Genomic DNA, 7955 nt, shown 5'->3' on the forward strand with positions numbered 1-7955 from the left:
CCATGGAGAGACCTGGTCTGAACAGAGACATTGGATTCTTATCTCATTATACATGACTAAGCCATTTTTCACCTTCTCACCCCTTACCTTTTCCTGTAAGACCTATTGCAGTCGTTAAGAGTCGTCAACAGGCTCATCTCAGCTATCTGCCAATCACCCATTCCCACCACCCTTCTGAGTAATACCCCTCCCCACCTTCTCACTATAAAGAAGGATCTGGGAACTTCTGTTTCAGTGTATCTGAAGAAGTGTGCATGCACACGAATGCTCATACCAAGAACTAACTTAGTTGGTCTTTAAGGTGCTACTGGAAGGAATTTTTTTTTTTTTGACTATGGCAGACCAACACGGCTACCTATCTGTAACTGTTGTACTGAAGGAGAGAGTTTCCTGATCGTTCTACTGCTGTGATTCCTTATGGATCACTGCTCAGCCATGAAACTCCCAAATGGCCGAGATGTGCTTTTGGGTTCAGTAGTTCTTCCTGATGACGGGGCCACATGCACACACCACTTCCACCAGTTCGCCTAAGGGAGCTTCAGGACTGTGTAATATCCATTGCAGAAGAGACCAGCTTCCCATCTCTCCAGACTTGCCAAACAAAGAGAGTCTAATAGGCCACAAGGTGAGTAACGTTCATAGAAATAGCCAGCAACAGCCACTTAGATGCCTTTGGAAAGCCGCTCAGCAGGGTATGAATGTGATCCCTTGGCCTGTTTTTTGTCTGTAATTCTTCCTAATTTACTTTTTATCATCATCATTATTTCTTCCTTTTTCTTCCTTTCTAACCTTCTATTAACTGAATATTTTCAATCTTGGAGCAGGGGAGAATGTGATATGATAATGAGAATAAATGTATACAATTTTTAATATTTATATCCTATTATAAGCGTTCACTGGAAAAATAATATAAAAGAAAGGAAACATGAATAATGTGAAAGGGGGGGGGGATAAAATTACCATAAACAATACAATAGAGTATATATGTATATAAGGAATACAATTAATTCAATAAATGTAAAATTATTATCAAGACATTATATGCTTTATTAATGGATTTCACATATGGTTGTATTTATCCATACAAAATCTGCAGCTAAAAGCAATCCATTCATATGTTGCAAGAACTGTCATATCTTCTATCCATCGATCAAAGGCAGCCATAGTATTATCTTTTCAAGGAATTAACATCAGCCTTTTAGCAGAAATAAGGGCATGGAGAATCCATTTGCGGTGACGCTGTGCGCACAGAAACGTCAAAGGTTGCAGGCAGCTTTACCTGCAGCAATTGCATGTTGATTGCCCTCTTAGAAGACAAAGTCCAGCAACTGGAGGAACGTGTAGCTACGCTCCAAAGAATTAGAGAGCTGGAGCTCTTCTTGGAAGCAACAGAGCAGACCGTCTCCACCAAGGAGGTGACAGGGGACTCCCCTGAGAAGAAGGCTAGTTCACCAACACAGGAGCCAGATATATGGAGAAATGTGACTCAAAGAAGTAGAAGGCCCAGGGTTCGCTCTGATTGTTTAGAAATACACAATCGCTTTGAGGTCCTCTCCCCTAGCATCGAAGACAAAGACCAGACCCCATTTGAGGATCTCTCCCTCATTACAGTCGATCAGGTATATGAAGACGAGCAGCAAAGTCAGTCCTCAGGGAATGTGCAGGCGACGTTGGAACGGACAGCTCATGGAAGAACCCCGACCAAACCTAAGAGGAGGCGTGTAGTGGTGATAGGGGATTCCCTACTGAGGGGAACAGAAGCAGTGATCTGTGGGCCTGACAAGATGTCTCGGGAAGTGTGCTGTCTCCCCGGAGCTAAGATCCAAGATGTAACTTGTCAGGGAACTGCCATCAGAGGGAAGAGGAGAGGTAAGACACTCCAGTGATGCAGGGGAGGGAACTAGCAAGGAGAGAGAGAGAGCTTCCACGGGGGAAGGAAATCCAGGGGACACCAGGGAGAAAGGGGAAGCTGAGAGTACGGTGGAGGGGAGGCTCAGAAACTCTTCCAGTGAAATCAGCGGAGAGAGCACAGGACCTCCGCTTGGCACGCCCACGCTGTGCAGAAGGCTTCCACGCAGAGAATCTAGGAGGAGACTTGGAGTCAAGCAACTTTTATGTTGGAAGAAATTTAGATCCCGCCCACTGATGGATTCTGCCAGTGACTAAGACAGTCGCGTTTCAAGGGCTGTCAAACCAGGGAAAGTTTTAGCTATACGACTAGCTTGGAGCAGTTTGCAGTTTACGCACAAGCAACCCCAATTCCCATTACAGCAATCCGTCAGTCCCTTGTTGCTTGTGCGGAGAGCAGCAGAGGCAGCGTCATGAGTCAAGCTGGAGGAGCAGGCGCCGGAGAGGGGGCCAGGAAGGAACCAACGCTCGAAGAGAGAAACAGAGAGTTGGAGTAGCAACTGGCTATACTAGCGGCGCGGCTGGATGAAAGGTGGACTCAGGATGCCCAGGGGAAGCCCACCCCATTGCAAGGAAGGTACCGGGACTAGTGCAGAAGTTTTCATGCAACCCCAGAGACTATAATGCATTTAAGACAGAAGTGCAATATGCGCTGGACCTGCAGTATGAGGACTTTGTAGACGATGGGGGGAGGGTCGCTTTTGTGATAGGGCACCTGGAAGGCGGGGCCAGAGAATGGATTAGGCCCTTAATGGCATCGGAGAATGCCGCCTTAAAGGACTTGAGGAAATTTTTTAGCGCCATGGACCATATGTTCTCAAGTGATGTGGAGCAAAGCGTGACATGCAAGGAGCTGATGGTGTGCAAACAAGGGAACCAATCAGTGAGAGAGTACTGGTCACGATTTGCCATGCTAATCCACAAACTCGGGTGGGAACTGGGTTCAGAACCAGTGCAAATGCTATTTGAGGAAGGCTTATCCTCTTGGGTAAAAGATGAACTTTCCCGCCCGCCCTGCCCGCAATCGATGGACCAGCTGACTAAAATGGCGCTTGCTGTGGGAGTACGCCAAGAGGCGCGTGCTCTGGAAAGGCGGGAAGGGAGAGCGGAGCGTTGGCATGACAATCGCATTCCAGACGTGCCTGAGCCACCTGCACCGCCTGCGCCGCCCGCGGAACCAATGGAAATTGGAGGAGTGCGCGCGCGGGGGGTTTCAAACTCCGGCGAGGTTTGCAAGAAAGAGGGGGAAACGACCAGGAAGTGTTTTCTCTGCCTACAGCCGGGACATTTTGCCAGAGTCTGCCCTCAGAGAAAGGCGTGGCAAGGAATGGTGGGGGCCGCTGGGGGAGAGCAGGAGCAGGGAAACGGCAAGGCTTGGCTGCAGGAGAGCGGGCACAGCAGCCAGGCGAGCAACCAGTGAAGGTGCCCAAACCAGACCCCCCCCCGGGCAGCCATAGCCATAGAGGTGGTGTTAGAACTCCCCAACGGACACCCTATTAAGGTGAAGGCATTGCTGGATTCTGGCAGCTCTTGCAACTTCTTTAGCAGGGATTTTGCACTAGAACACCAACTCCAGGTGGTGCCTCTCGAACACCCCCTGCAAGTAACAACCATTGATGGGAGAGAACTCTTGGGGGGGGGAGTGACCCACCAGACCCCTCCCATGAAAATGAGGGTCTCCAGACACACTGAGACAATTGCCTTTCACGTTGCCACATTAGCAGGGCCACCAATCATACTGGGAATGAGCTGGCTAGCACTGCACGATCCAGTAGTGGGGTGGCACCAGCGGACAGTCACCTTTGGGTCAGCTCACTGCGTAGAGCACTGCCACGAAGGGGAAACCCCAAGGATGGCAGTAGCCAGGGTGGCAGGGATGGCGGTGGGAGAAAAAGTGAGAGTACCACCTCAGTATGCAGACCTGGAAGAAGTCTTCAGCGAGAAAGAGGCAGATAGACTACCCCCTCACAGGCCCTTTGACTGTCAGATCAACCTACTCCCAGGGGCTCAGTTACCAGTGGGTAAGCTGTACGCCATGTCAGACAGGGAGATGCAGGAGTTGCGGAAGTTCATTGACAAGAACCTGAAGAGGGGCTTTATATGTGAATCAAGGGCGGTGGGGGGCAGTCCAGTGTTCTTTGTGGACAAAAGAGACTCCAAGGAGCCCCGCTTGGTCGTAGATTATAGGTCCGTCAACCGGGTATCGGAACCAGTGACCTTCCCAATGCCCAGGATTGATGACATTTTGGCCAGGGTAAGGAAAGGGAAGGTTTTTACTAAGTTGGACCTTCGAGGGGCGTACAATTTGATAAGGATGAGGGAGGGGGGTGAATGGAAAACCATGATGTTCACCCCTCTGGGGGCCTTTGAGTATCTCGTGATGCCCTTCGGATTACGATCGGGCTCCAGCACATTTCAAGCATTCATGCACCACGTGCTGGGGTCCCTGCTGTACAAGAATTGCATGGCCTTCCTGGACGACGTGGTTATCTACTCAGAGAATGAGGAGCAGCATGTAAAAGATGTCAGGGAAGTGCTGAAAAGGCTGCAGGAGCACCAGCTGTGGGTCAAACTGGAGAAATGCCAATTCCACGCCCGAGAGGTGGAGTTCCTGGGTTACAGGTTGTCGGACAAAGGCTTGGCAATGGACCCAGGCAAGGTGCAGGCGGTACTAGAATGGAAGGCTCCCAAGACCCGAAAGGACGTGCAGAGGTTCCTGGGGTTTGGAAACTTCTATAGAAAGTTCATCAAGAACTTCGCCCACCTAATGGCACCCATAACTGATTGTCTCAGCAGCAAGAAGAAGTTTGAATGGACAGCAGCAGCTCAGGAGTCATTTGAAAAGCTAAAGAGGGTGTTCGCTTCGGAGGAGCAACTCTTACACGTGGATCTGCAGAAACCTATGAGGGTAGAAACAGACACGTCAGACAGAGCGGTCGGAGCCGTGCTGCTCCAGCCAGGAAATCGATCAGAGCGGAAGCCGTGTGCCTTTTTTTCTAGGAAGCTGAACAAGTCAGAGCAGAACTACACAGTGTATGACCGTGAATTACTGACAATTCATGAAGCCTTTCGACGTTGGAGACATTTTCTGATAGGCGCGAAGCACAAGATCCAGGTGTGCACGGACCACAAAAACCTGGAATATTGGAGGACTGCTCGAGTTCTCAACCAAAGACAGGTGCGATGGGCACAGGAGTTTTCCAAGTTCTTCTTTGAAATTCAGTATGTGCCCGGAAAAGAAAACGTCAGGGCAGACGCCCTCTCCCATAAACCAGAGTATGTGGAAGGAGAGGGAGAGCCAGAAGCACGACATGTGATACCCGAGGACCGATGGGTGTGGGGGGGAGTGTTGATAGGGAGACAAGAACTAACCGGGTTGACGAGGAATGACGAGTACGCACAAACTAAAATCAGGGAGATATGAGACGCAGAAGAAAATCAGGGGGGTTTTGAGGAAAAGGAGGGGGCGCTGTACTATAAGGGAGCATTGTACATACCAGAAGGGGACTTGAGGAGAAAAGTACTCAAACAATTACATGATAACCCCACGGCGGGACATTTTGGTCAACACAAAACCATGTTGCTAGTCACCAGGCAGTTCTGGTGGCCAAGAGTGAGGGAAGATGTTAGAGAATACGTAAGGGGGTGCGAGCGCTGCCAGAGGGCTAAAGGGGAGAGGGCACCACCTGCGGGGTTACTGGAGCCCTTACCCACCCTGGAAAGGCCATGGGAGGTGGTATCCATAGATTTTATGACCGATTTACCCAAGTCCAGGGGGGAAACAGCAGTCATGGTGGTAGTGGACTTGATGACCAAAATGTGCCATTTTATTGCTTGCTCGCATGCAGTGACAGCAGAGGAGACAGCTAGGCTGTTTATAGATCACGTTTTCAGGTTGCATGGCGCCCCCTTGAGGGTTTTGTCCGACAGAGGCAGACAATTTACTTCCAGATTCTGGAAGAAGCTTGTGGGCCTGCTGGACATCGAAGTGAGCTTCTCGACGGCCAGACACCCGGAGACCAACGGACAAGCAGAAAGAGCTAATAGCGTACTTCAGCAGTACCTTTGCTGCTACGTCAACGAAAGGGGGAACGATTGGGTGGAAAAGCTAGCGCTGGCCGAATTTGCATACAATAACGCTGAACATGTGTCCACGGGGATGAGTCCCTTCATGGCCAATTACGGGTGTCACCCCAGGGCCTTCCCAGGGGAGGGGGAGGGGAGGTGGAGTGTGCCGGCGGCCGAACAATTTGTGGAAGAAATGGAAGCTTTACACCAACAACTTTAGGTCAACCTGGAGAGGGCTAAGGAAGTATACAAGAGGCAGGCAGACAAGCACCGAAGAGAAGGGGAGACTATAAGGGTTGGAGATCAGGTGTGGTTGTCAACCAAAGGGTTACCGTTCAAGGGGGGGTGTAAGAAATTACAGCCAAGACGACTGGGACCCTTTGAAGTAACGCAACAGGTAAATCCGGTGACCTTTAGACTAAAATTGCCCACCAACATGAAGCTACACCCGGTGTTCCACAGGTCCTTGCTCTCACCGTACCGGGAGGGGTGGGAATTGCAGGGAGGAGAAAGAGAAATCCCCAGGCATCCACAGGTGGAGGAAAGGGAATTCAGTGGTCAGGCAGCGGAAATCCTTGATTCAAAGTGGAGAGGGAGAAGGGTGGAATATTTGGTGGCCTGGGAAGGGGAACCAGAGTCGGAAAACGCTTGGGTTCCTGCGGAAGAGATCAGGGATGAGTATCTGCAGGAGGAGTTTCATAGCAGGTTCCCAAGGAAGCCAAAACCCCTTGGAAGGTTCTGGGGAGAGCAATTTGGCACCACGGAGGATGAAGAAGAGTTTGAGGGGTGGCCAGCCTCAGAAGAGGAGGAAGGAGGGGAAGCCGAGGGAGAGGAATCCGACTGGGGAGATTGGGCAGCGGAAAGAGATAGCAACAGATGGAGAGCGGTGTTTGAATCTTCTGAGGAAGGGGATACCGTATTTTTCGCTCCATAGGACGCTCCTGACCAAAAGACGCACTAAGTTTTTAGAGCAGGAAAACAAGAAAAAAAATCTGACTCAAATTTTGTACTAAACTATTTAAAACAGCAAAGTGTGTGGCTCCTGTCCACTTTGCTGCTTTAAAGCGAGCCATGGTATATAATGATGAGAATGGAAAAAGGACACATTCCATTATAATGTAGCTGTTTTCATTATCACTGGGAAGTCAGTATTGGCAGCAGTCACAAAAACTAAAATTTGAGCATTTTACTGTTATTAATCAAGAATATTAATAGTCAGGGAGAGAAACCAGGGCTGTGCAAATGAGAAGTGCTTGGAGTATGGAGGAACAGCAAAAAGATGATGATGATGATGATGATGATGATGATAATAATAATAATAATAATAATAATAATAATAATAATAATAATTTATTATTTATACCCCGCCCATCTGGCTGGGCCTTCCCAGCCACTCTGGGCGGCTTCCAAAAGAATATGAAAATACTGTGAAGCTAAAGATCAAATGATTGTGCTCCAGTTCCTAAATCTCTGAAGTTTTCTCAAAACAGGCATGGTTGTTTTGAAAGGAAGATTTAAAATGGAGTGACTGAGCAAAGAACAGAGGAGGAAAAGAGGGCAGATAAATAGCTTCCATTCAATACCAAGAGAACACAATGTTTTTGTTTTAGTATAGGTGGACTGTACTTGTAAGAATTTGTATAATGAATTATAGAGTTGGAGTGGAATATCAGAGCCTCTTTTCAGCAGTAAAGATTAGCTACTAGGAACATGGTCCACACACACAGGATGTCTGGTTATAGCTGTGCAGTTTAAACTGTTCCTGAGCCAGATACCTGCTCAGTTTTAGCTGAAATTACTATTACTGGTTTGTAGAGATGCTTTGCATGTATTTATGACTATTTCCCCAAAACTGCTACTTGAAGAAATCCCCAAACTTACTATTTTTAAACTTCAAATGGAGCTCAGAATCCAGTTAGGCAATCCTTTGCAGTTGAATTAGGAGGCACTGAGAGACAGCAATTTGCTGCTCCCCACCC

Source organism: Podarcis liolepis (genome assembly GCF_965112155.1).
Source record: "Podarcis liolepis genome assembly, chromosome: 10".
Classification (NCBI taxonomy): domain Eukaryota; kingdom Metazoa; phylum Chordata; class Lepidosauria; order Squamata; family Lacertidae; genus Podarcis; species Podarcis liolepis.